General features: G+C 40.4%; 1 long non-coding RNA gene across 1 annotated transcript; it reads left to right on the top strand.

The window, feature by feature from the left end:
• The first annotated feature begins 3,698 nt into the window (after positions 1-3,698).
• On the top strand, positions 3,699-11,445 carry LOC137161612 (uncharacterized). Its single transcript, XR_010922137.1, has 3 exons — positions 3,699-3,770; positions 9,332-9,407; positions 11,313-11,445. It is a non-coding gene; the product is annotated as an uncharacterized lncRNA (long non-coding RNA).
• Positions 11,446-11,885: the final 440 nt, after the last annotated feature.

The raw sequence follows: 11,885 nt of genomic DNA, 5'->3' as shown, positions 1-11,885 counted from the left end.
ATCTGGATGATGGGGTGTATTGCACCCTCAGCAAGTTTGCAGATGATGCTAGGCTGAAGGGAGTGGTAGATATGGGGAATCTAGGGATAGGATACAGAGTGACCTTGACAAATTGGAGGATTGGGCCAAAACAAATCTGATGGGGTTCAACAAGGACAAGTGCAGAGTCTTACACTTAGAATAGATTAATCCCATGCACTGCTACAGACGGGGGACCGACTGGCTAAGCAGCAGTTCTGCAGTAAAGGACCTGGGGGTTACAGCGGACAAGAAATTGGATATGAGTCAACAGCGTGCCCTTCTTGCCAAGAAGGCTAACAGTATATTGGGCTGCATTAGTAGGAGCATTGCCAGCAGATCGAGCAAAGTGATTATTCCCCTCTATTCGACACTGGTGAGGCCACATTTGGAGTACTCTGTCCAGTCCCCTACAGAAAGGATGTGGACAAATTGGAGAGAGTCCAGCAGAGGGCAACAAAAATAATTAAGGAGCTGGGACACATGATTGATAAGGAAAGGCTAAGGGAACTGGACATATATAGTCTGCTGAAAAGAAGATTGAGAGGGGATTTGATAGCAGCCTTCAACTACCTGAAGGGAGGTCCAAAAAGATTGGAGCTAGGCTGTTCTTTGTGGTGGCAGATGACAGAACAAGAAGCAATGGTCTCAAGTTGAAGTGGGAGAGGTCTAGGTTGGATATTAAGAAATACTTTTTCACTAGGAGGGTGTTTGAAGCACTGGAATGGGTTACCTTGGGAGGTGGTGGAATCTCTATCCTTTGTTTCTAAGGGTTTTTAAGGCCCAGCTTGACAAAGCCTTGGCTGGGATGCTTCATTTGGGGTTGGCCCTGCTTTGAGCAGGAGGTTGGACTAAATGACCTCCTGAAGTCCTTTCCAATACTAATCTTCTATGATTCTATGATATTCCCTGTGCTGCGTTTGTGCATCTAATGATGCTTGTGCTAGAGACAGTATTCGAACAAGAGAATGTTCATTAACAACACCTTCATTTGTTTCTTTTCTGCTTCTTTTCTCCTGTTCCTCTATTCACTTGTTTTTTATAAGGCTCAGTTGTACAAACTGCCTATTGGGGGCAGTGTAGAATCACATTAATCCAAGAGGTGCTTTGAGAGGAACTCTCCTTTTGGGTAGAGTTTATTCCCCTCAATGCCTATGTCCCTCCCATAAGCATACCCAGGTCAATATGTAGAATGAACAGAGTTACAGCTCTGTCTCTTCCCCTTCCTACCCTCTTTGCTGTACTGAATCCCATGGAGCAAGTAGAGGGAGCATATTTGTAAAATGGCGGCAGTGCAGAGGGAAGTAATTGTTTCCTCTGGTCTCAGTCTAATCCACAAAGGCTATGTCTACACTACACATCCCTGGTGGTGGCATGTAGTGTACATGTAGCTACACTGCTACAATGTAAAGCACACCACAACCACACTGCACCATGTAGCTACATGTAGCTAATACGTGTCATTGAAAGGCTTTGGCAGAGGGGAAAGGCTTGACCAGCTCTCTGCTGCTGCAACCTTTCACTGTGGTGAAAACAGCCTTTGGTAGTAGAGAGACAGCCTTTCCCCACTGCCTCTCCCCTGCCAGAGCCTTTCCCTGTAACAGGGAAGGCAGGCAGGCAGTGTTATACTACACTGCTAAAAATAGCAGTGTAGACAGGGAGACACAATTTAGGCAAACAGAGAGTCATGTAGGGCATGTAATCTGGTATACTCACACCCTTCAGGCATGTCTTTACTCTACTTGTCTAAGTCAGGCCTCACCATCAAAAGTGCAGTTTTACCCATGCTGGGTGGCTCCTCTATGTGCACTATGCACCGCTGACAGAAGCACTCAGTGCAGACACACTCAGTAAAAAACAAAGTTAAACATGGGGGATGGAGGGAAGAGAAGATTGGGAGAGAGAATGTATTTTGAAAGTAAGTTTAAAAAAAAAAATACAGGGACAAAAAAGAATGAAAATCTGCCAAATGGTAAAGGCTGAAACTGGTAATGGAAGAAATATTTTCATGCATTTAAGAGAAAGTATTGCGAGCACTAAAGAGTTTTATAATGTGTTTTATAAAGTACTTGACAGTGTCCTTCTAATATCAATCTGGCCAGAGTAATTACTAAATGTCTTCACCACTCACAGTAAAATCAGCCCCTTTGCCTGTATCAGGAGAAGGAGCATTATGTGTTCCATCCTTCTAGAGGTAATGAATTCATTCTGTTCATGCTTATTCCTTCATTTTGTCTCCAAGCAGTTAAAGGGCAAATAAAACATTTCTTCCTGTGTCTTTTCTCCCTTCCTTCAAACCTGCTGGTCTCTCTCTCTCTCTCTCTCTCTCTCTCTCTCTCTCTCCAGATTCAGTATTGTAATAATCCTCCACCAAAGAACAGGTCAGTAATTTGCCCGAGATCTTTTATCTGACTTAATTCTCTTGATGGGCACAAGTCCAGTGCTTCATGAAGATCTGTATTATACACATCGGCCCCATTTTCAGTCAGGTGAACATCATCATCTTGATGGAGTAGTCCAGGGTAACTGTTCAGGCATGACTTTATTGCTTACATGAAATACTATATCTAATAATCTTGGCAGCAAGGGGTGCTGCTTGTTGAATTCCATTCTCACTGGGTGGATTACAGCAGCTCCCTTAGTGCTTTTCTCTTTTTGCTCTAATAATAAGGCTAACTATGATATCTTGAAGGACAAAGAGCTCTGTTGCAGTTCTGCAAAGAATCCCTTATTAATCCATTGTTAACTGGATATGTGAAACAAATGGTCCACAAGGCATTCCATTGTGTGTGCGCACACATACACACTCACAAAAGTAACCACCAAGTACTAATGAAGAAGCTTCTGGTTCAAATGATTGAGGACTCAGCTTTCTGCATAGAGAATAACATGAATTCTCTTCCTGCTAATGGCTGGAGAGTCCTGGGTGGCCACTGTGACACTGGCTGGATTAGGGGGACCATTTATGGTACTATTTAACATAAATATTTCAAAATTACAATATATCATATGAGATATGCCATGTCAGGTACTGTTAAAAAGCTTGTAATTTGCTAAGTATGATAATATTTATATTGGAAGTTATGGATATGTTTGATGTAACTATATTTCAACTTGTGCTGTGTTTCTGGACAACATTTCAGACAGGATGGCTGCAGCAATAGCATGCTTAATGGCCCATTGAGGAAACTCACAGGTACAATGGGCCCAGGGGGAAAAGCGAGGGGGGCTACAACTGATAAGTCATCAGGACTTGCTCATGTGACCCTGGACTCTATCTTTTTTCTGTAAACTTCCACAAGCAGCACTGCAAAGCCAAGGCAGCTGCACCACATCCATTTTGTCTTCAGTCTGTCTTCACCTATCTCGGGATCAATTCATTTACAACTGAAGCTGTGAAACAAAGGACTGAGAGCCATCCATGTACTGGATGTACATCAGAGGGACTATACAAGCCTGTAAACTCCACAATTCTAGTGGAAACCCATGTGACGGCCAGACCTGATAGCTACAGGAAAGTAGTAGAGGGGGTCTATATTAGCCCCAGAATGAACAAATCCCTGTTCCCTGGGTGATCCAGCTGGGGCTACTTGGCCAATTAGGCCAGCTGAGGCCAATCAAGGAGCTTGCCCCAGCAGTTAAAAGCCTCCCTGTCAGGCAGATGGGGCAGGTGAAAGGAAGTTAAGAGAAGAAGCAGTGGGGTGGAGCTATAGGACTTGGAACAACCACTGCCACATACTACAACCCCAAAGGTACGAGAGACAAGAGGGAGTACCTGTCTGGCTATGGCCAGGGACCCAAGGCTCAGGCCTGAGGGAGAACCCCTCCCCACCCAGTTCCAGGAAGCAGACTGCGAGTGGTGGGGCTAAAGACAGGTGACCCAGGGAAGGGAGTAAGTCACAGACTGGGTAGTTTGAAGACTACTCCACACAAGCTCCCTGGGTCGGGGCCCGGGGCAGAGGGTGGGACTGGCTCTGCTCCCACACAGGCACATTATAGTCGTAGCTGAAGAGGGCACAGTACCCATTAGAGGGCTGAACAAGCTGCCCTCGCCACACCTGATACATACAAATGATTTGAAAGTCAATATATATCTGACTGCTTTAATCATTTAACATTTCTCTTAGTTTGTTTCTTTCCTTTTATAATAAAACTTTTTTAGTTTTAGTTATTAAAGGATTGGCTGGCAGCATGGTATTTTGGGTAAGATCCACACTTATATTGATCTGGTAAAGTGGCTTCCCCTTTGTGGTCAGGGGAACCATTTTGATAAAGAGCATAGAGTTTTAAATAACTGAACTCTTTACTGGAACTAGTGGCTGATTGGGAACCAGAGACTGAAATGCAGTAAAAGAGGCTGTGTATATTATTGTGTTAGCTTCTTGATAACCAATCTGAGGAATCAGAAGCACTGTTTGTGGCTGGTTGGGAAGTCTGACTTCAGTGTCATCCACCAGTGCTGGGAGAATCTGGTCTCCTTTTGCAGCCTTCCCTGACCTTGGCATTTTCAGGTGGCTACCCTAGGCATGGATGGGTCATATCCATAGCATATGGTACAGTGGCAAATGTGAAATCCTTGATGGCTGCAGAATTGCTATAGATCAGCACAGTCCTGTGGCATGCAAGGAAAGTATGGCTGCTGATGTAACATGTAAGGGGAGAGATGTGTGTTTTTCTAGGTCCATCCAGTTCCGTTAAAAATGTGAGATAAGGAGCAGCATCATAGTCCCACTTTCTCCCTATCCTTCTTGGGATGGCAGAGGTGCTAGCCCATGCAGATTTTATTCTCTGAGTACAAGCACTGTGAGTTCTGAAAATCAAGGGACTTCAAGGTGATCAAAGTGAGCAGTATTGTAGATGCATTTCTGAAACAGAAGCTGCAGAGTCTGAGGGACATTACACAGAGCCAATATAATTAATCTTTACCATAATTTACTCATGGTGTTATAACCTCCCTTACTCAGACTAAAGATAAAGCAGCAGTGCATGGGGGCAGGGAAGAGGAGAACATTCATTTGTAGGTACAGAGCCAGAAAGGGAAAGACAGGAAGTAGTTCCTGTGCAGCAGGTGAAAAATGTCTAATTTTTCAAAATAAAGCCTCTTCCTGAAAACGTGAGTGTATAATCCTAGAGGGGCCATTTGTTTGATCAATATATTTGGGTTCTCCTATCATTAAAGTCAGGCCATTAGGTCAACCTCCCTTCCCTGTCCCTACCAACCAGCTAATATTACCTGAACTCAGTGTGCTTTTAGTAAACCCATAATTATACCCTTAAAGGTTATTTTCATCTCTGTGTAATGAACATGTAGCATTAACTTATCAGGATGCTGGGTTTTGTGAGCATGCAGGGGGATTAGTTTCTCTGCACAAATAAAATCCCTAGAAGTAACAGAAGTCCAGGTGAAACCATGCCTGGTGAAATCAGGCCTTCTCTTTCATTGGAAAAGGTCCCCTCGCTTTATTAGAAAACCCATTCTGCTGGGAGCAACAGCTTCTCACTTTTCTAGGTTTCCTGTCTAGCGAGACTCTCTCATTAGTGGGGGGGAAACCTACTGAGCAGTAAAACAACTCCAAAAACTAGCATGTGTACTAAGAAAACTAGCCAAGAAATCCTAGGCAGGAACTGCAGGGTGGCCTGCTGCACCCTTTTCAGTGGGGGAACTGAATAAGTTTCCTTTTCATTCTACTAATGAAATCCAGGTGAATGCACCATATGGTTATGTAAAAGATACCAATTAGTTACTTCGGTTCAGTACTGACCGGAGAATAAAGGCACCAAACCTCTTAGCTCTTTAACACACTGAACTCTACAGGCTTTAAGGTTTGGTAAAGGTGTGCATTTTTTCACTAGAAGAATATAAGAGACCTTGTTAAACCCCCGACTTCTAAATAATACTGAGCTGTTTCTAAAGTACACATAGACAGTGACTTTCAGATAGCTTCCTAGAGGGAGGAAATGAACATGGTTGACATCAAGTGCTGCTATATGGTGTTAGCTGACACTCCTGAGAAAATAATGGATATGTGCATCTTTCTTCTGCAGTAGCTGCTGTTGCCTAGAGACCACTTGGAATAAATAATACTCAGTCTTGTATTTAAAAATAAGGCAAATATGACTGGATACCCAGTAAAAGTAAGGGAATGGATGATCCTGTGGCTAAAGCAAAGCACTGGATGTCAAAAGACCCTGAAGGCTGTATTTTTGGCCAGGTCTACATTACAAACTTGCATTGGTATAACTTCCCTGCTTGGGGAGTGAAAAATCTACACCACTGAAGGATACAGTTATACTGACTTAACTCCCCCCAGTATAGACAGTGCTATGTAGATAGGAGGGCTTCTCCTGTTGACATAGCTACCCCCTCTCGTGAAGGTGGATTAACTACACTGGGAGAAGCTCTCCCATCAGCATATAGTGTCTTCACTAAAGTACACAGCGGTGCCACTTCAGTTTTTTAGTTGTATACCTGCCTTGTCTCTGCTACAAACTTCAGGGCCTGTAGTCACAGAAGATCAGATTTCCATTCTCTTAGGCACTGCAAGAACACTCAACCCAAGCATGGTCCCTGCCCTGAAGAGTTTACCATCTAAATGATACTTGACTTTGGTCATGGTATTTCACCTCTTTGTTACTCAATTTCCTCCTCTGAAAAAAAATGAAGATAATACCTACCCCATGGAGTGTGACTTGAGGCTAGAAGGCTTACTTCTTTAATATTTGGAAAATATTTAAGATTTGAGAAGGGGCCACTATAGAAGTACAAAGTAGTATATCTCATGCAGAGTTAAATAATAATTGTAGAGAAATTTTGCATATGTGATGCACTTACTTAGGAGAAAATAAGCAAATGTAACATCTCTTAAAATGCACTTCACAAAGTGCATAGTTTACAATACTATGCTGTTTAATAGTCACCATGATACGCTAATATAGGGGCTTATTCTTAAATCTGCATTGGGCCTTATTTTGTTAATATATACGGTATAATTGTTCTTTTAATCTTTTTTAAAATAGCTACTTACACTGTTTTGTAACTTCCAGCAGTACTGGAAGGCTCTTTCTCTTGTAAATCCTGTTGGTTAGGTAATCAATTTGACAGTAAAATCCCCCAAATCCCAAACCAACTCAGAAATGGTCTTTCAGCAGACATTAAAAATTACTTGGTTCTTCACTGTCTATTTTGCTTATCAACAGCCAAATACTCTCAGCAGATGTGGGTGCTATTTAACTCTGTTCCTATTTGTCAAAGTGTACTCTTGGCAGAGATCTGCCCCTAGTTGATGTACTGGAAAAAATGCCAGAAATGGGACTTATTGTACAGCATTATTGATGCTTCTATTTCACTGTTTCTCAGATTCCTTTTTTAATTTTTAATACTTTCTTAATCTTTATTAGGGGAATGACAATGTAGTTAAATAATTATACGATGGGACACTTATGCGATGTACTTACGTATGTAATTTATGTTTCTTGTCACAAGCACAAAATTTCTGGCGCGGTAAATGAAATTCATTATGCACAAGAGAAATGTGAATGCAAACAGACTTTATTATCCAACTGGATTTTTGTATATTAATCTGCATAATGGTGTGGGATATATCTATTAAAATACCCAGTGAGGAGTCCTCCTAAAAAATGCTGCATTATTAATGGACCCAATGCTGCAAGCACTCTGTGCACAGGGCTCCGGATGCCTTCCATCTGAGAATCTCAAAGCACTTTGCAAATGGTAATGAATTAAGTCTGATGACACCACATGAGGTGGCTTCAGCTAGAGGCCTGTGTAAAAAGAACTTGAAGGATAGGGCCCAGCATTGATCCAAAGCCCATTGAAATCAACAGGAGTCTTTGCATTTACTTAAGTGGGTTTTGGAGCACGGCCCATATCACTAACTCTTAAATGGGCAAGTCAAAATTATGGTTTATTTACTTTACACACTATTACAGCATATACTGTTACTTGGATTATTTATTCAAATGACTTCCATCATCTTTAGGGGGGAGATAGGAATAATCTTGTCTCACCTTCTCTTCGGTTTGAACTGAATGATTTCCTTTTTTTAAATTAGTTTATAAACATTTGTTTCATTTTGAAAAATCTGCAAATAGGATTACAAGAAGCAATGCTGACAACAAAGAAATCACATACTTTCGAATGCCATAAACAGTGTGAAGTCTTAAACATGTGGTTTCCAAATTTCACTCCTACACACTCCCTTTTTAATAACTCCCATGAAATTAATAAGTAGTCTGGACACCTACAAGTTCTTTATATAGTAGAAATCAAGCCCTGTTAATGTCAGATTTACTTTGTTTTCCCCAACATTCCTTATTGAAAACAAGGAGACACCAATCTATTCAGGTTACCTCAATGGCTCTGTCCTTTCTTTGCTTTATCTGGTCCTGTTTCCCAAGTCCTCTTTTTACATTAATCTGAGACCTTCTGCTTTGATAGCTACTATTGGTTTAAGCAGTCATTCCAGCAAAAAGTGCTTCAAAAATGGATTCCTGTGTGTCAACACACTCTGCCTTTCCTATAGGAAAACATGGGAACATAGGATTTGTCAGTCCAGAGCTCAGTACAGTGAAGTATTTTGTCGCAGACAATAGCCAGTTACAGAAACCTCAGAGGAAAGTACAGCAGACAATCATGGATGAATCATAGAATATTAGAGTTGGAAGGGACCTCAGAAGGTCAGTCTAACCCCCTGCTCAAGGCAGGACTAACCTCAGCTAAAACATCCCACCCAGGGCTTTGTCAAGCCACAGGTTAAAAACCTCTAACTCTGTCCATTGACAATTTTCTTCCTTATTCCTGTCACTTGTTGGTTGACTTAGGCTCTGAAGCATAAGGTTTTTATGTCTTTGGCACAATTGTTCGGTTTTTTTTATGCGCTCCACAGGTTATATAATGTGTATTTCTTGCATCAATTTTAAATTAATTTGCTTTCAGTTTCATTCAATGTTGCTCTCACATTACAAAAGAGGGGAAATAAGTGTCAAATATATTTTCTCTGTACCATTCATTATGTACCATTTATTCATCTCCTTTATAACCTAAACAGTCCTAATCTCTTCAATATTTCATCGTACAGAAGCCACTCCAGGCCTTTAATAGATAGTCACATGACTGTGGCTCATTTCTACTTCTGCTATATCTTATATAAGATGTGATGACTAGATATGAGCATAGTATTCCAAATGAGGTCATGTCGTTCATTTATATAGTGACATTGTAATATATTCATTATTTCTATCTCATTTTGTTCCCTATCATTTTGCTTTGTGACTGGTATTGGACATTAAGCAGACAATCAGTGGTTCACACTGATGCCTATATCTTTCTCTTGGGTGAACCTCAATAATTCAGGTTTCCAGCAATGTGTGTGAGTATTTCATTTATTCTTTCTGCTGTTACCTTGTATTTTTGATGCAACATTTAATCTGCCAACATGCTACCCATTCCTGAACTTTTCTATCTCTGTTTCCTCTGACTTCTCTAGTCAGATATATAATTGTGGTGCACATTTAGCTATCTTTGCCAGATCATAAAAATATACTAAATAAAACTGGTCCTTGTATGGATCCTCAAGGTACCCCTCTGCTAATTAACCTTTTGCCTTTTGCTGGAAATTGGCCACTTGCGCTTAACCTGGTTCTGTTTCTTCACTAGATCCTAATCCAGTAGAGTACTTCTCATCTTGTGATTTCTCAGCTTCCTTAATTTCACCTTGTTGAGGGACTTTGTCAAAGGGTTTTTGAGAATTGATATAAAATTGTTCCTCTTCACTCTCCATTTTGTTAACTTGCTAGTAGATTACTCATTTGCACATAAAATTATATTATAAAGTACCTAAATTAATATAATCTCGTCAAACAGTTGACTTGGTACCAAAATAAGGCTTACTGGTCTGACTCCCATGATCACCCATAAGCAAGTAATCGTATAGTTTGCACTCCTATCCTAATCCACTGTTGGTCTTCTGCCTCCATGGTTATAGAGAGCTTTTTCCTCTGTGACTAGGTTAACCAACATTTTTGGAGGAGTGGGGGAAAGAAGGGAGTTTTCAAACATAAATAACAATTAAGTGTTCAATTCCTATAGATTTACAATGGGAGTAGGAACCTAAATGGTCTTGTGTGCCTTTGAGAGTGTTGCCCTTTGTATACAAAGTTAGAAGCTAAAATTTTCTGAGAGATTATCACTGAAAGAAACAATTTTACTTTACTCCACTAATAAATAATTGAAGCCTTCCCTGCTCATTGCTGAATTTCCACACAATCCAGAATCTCTTGTGGTCTCTATCTGTGTCTTGCTTTGTTTGCAGTGCCATCGTGTGTGTGTGTGTGCGCGCGCGCTCTCTCTCTCTCAAAAGAACTGTTATGTTTCTGATATATATACACACACACACTTTATATGTATAATTTACAATATCTGATTTAAAGAATGAAAAGAAAAATCAATTATTTCAGACTCAAGAGAGAGACTCTCTGACTCTGTTACAGTAGAGATTTGGTAATTAATTCTCAAGTCTAATATCGGTCCTATTATGCCTTTTCCTTCTGTTCCCCAGCCTAGCTCCCCTTTTGCCCCCTAGTTGGCTCCCTCTGTCAACTTTCTCTAGCTTAGATAATGATCCTTCACCCTCCCTTAACACCTTTTTCCCCATTCTGTTATTTAACATATTTTAAAAATAGGGAGTTGTGGAATGGGATAGTAATTACTCTGAAAATTAAATATCTAAGCAGGCAAAGAACCCACATCCCTTATACTCCCTGCAATAGCTAGAACTATATCCTCCGTGTACCAAAGAGCTCTGTGGAAAGCTTTCTTCCTCAAGTAGTCCTGTGACAACAGTGGAATCCATCCATCCTAACAGCTACAGGGCTGCTACCATGGTAACCTGTGCTAACGGCTCCCCCTTCTGGCAGTATGAAACTACTGTGGATACAGTCACTTCCTAACAGATGAAGTTGTGTTGAATACATTTTGTTGCCTAAATATTAATTGATGTTTAATAACTATAATACTTACCTCACTCCATACAGTGGCTTCTCTAGTACATAACTGTTTCCAACTAATTGTTGGAAATATATTTACTGAAGTATATTTATCCTTCAAAAACAGTTGTGACTAGGGGTGTCTGTTTAGATTTAGTGAGATGCTTATTGTACAATAAATGCCAACCAAATAGTAAACATATGTAATGAGCATAACAATATCCACTGGAGTCAGTGAATACTAATCCTTACTGTGTGACAAGGCGTAATCTTTTCTCACTCTATCCCAGGTCAAGTAGTGAAGACAAGTCTCTGAATAGCACTCCTGTGTGACACACCTTTATTACCATGATGCTCTGCAGTTGGACATCTATTATATAAATTAAATGCCAGTTGTCTATGAAAAACATCTGCACTACTCTTTAACATGCAGTGGATATACACTGATATATCTAACTTGCATTCATATTTGAAGATACGACCTTTAGGACATTAAAGCCAACATTTTCAAACTTTGACATCTAACGACTGACACGTAAATCAAATCAATTGGATCAATGGGTGTTTAGCAGATATGACAATTGAGTCAAACTTATTTAGATTTATATATGAATTTAGGAGCCTAACTTTAGGCACCCAGGTTTGAAAATTGGCCTTCATCTGCTAAAGATTGCACCCTTAAATATGAATTCCACTTAGATGTATATGCTGTATATTGAAAAGCAGTACAGAAAATATGAAGCTTGAGGTGAGATGTGAATCAAAATATAACGCTTTTAATATGTTGAAGCCAAACGCTATTGTGAAATCACCATATATGTGTTCTCTTCTAATGTGAACTTCCAGTTTTGCTGTTCTACAAT

The sequence above is a fragment of the Emydura macquarii genome, unplaced genomic scaffold (genome assembly GCF_026122565.2).
Source record: "Emydura macquarii macquarii isolate MOO-44397 ecotype Brisbane River unplaced genomic scaffold, CSIRO-AGI_Emac_v2 contig_2362, whole genome shotgun sequence".
Lineage (NCBI taxonomy): Eukaryota > Metazoa > Chordata > Testudines > Chelidae > Emydura > Emydura macquarii.
This window is presented reverse-complemented; position numbering and strand designations above follow the sequence as displayed.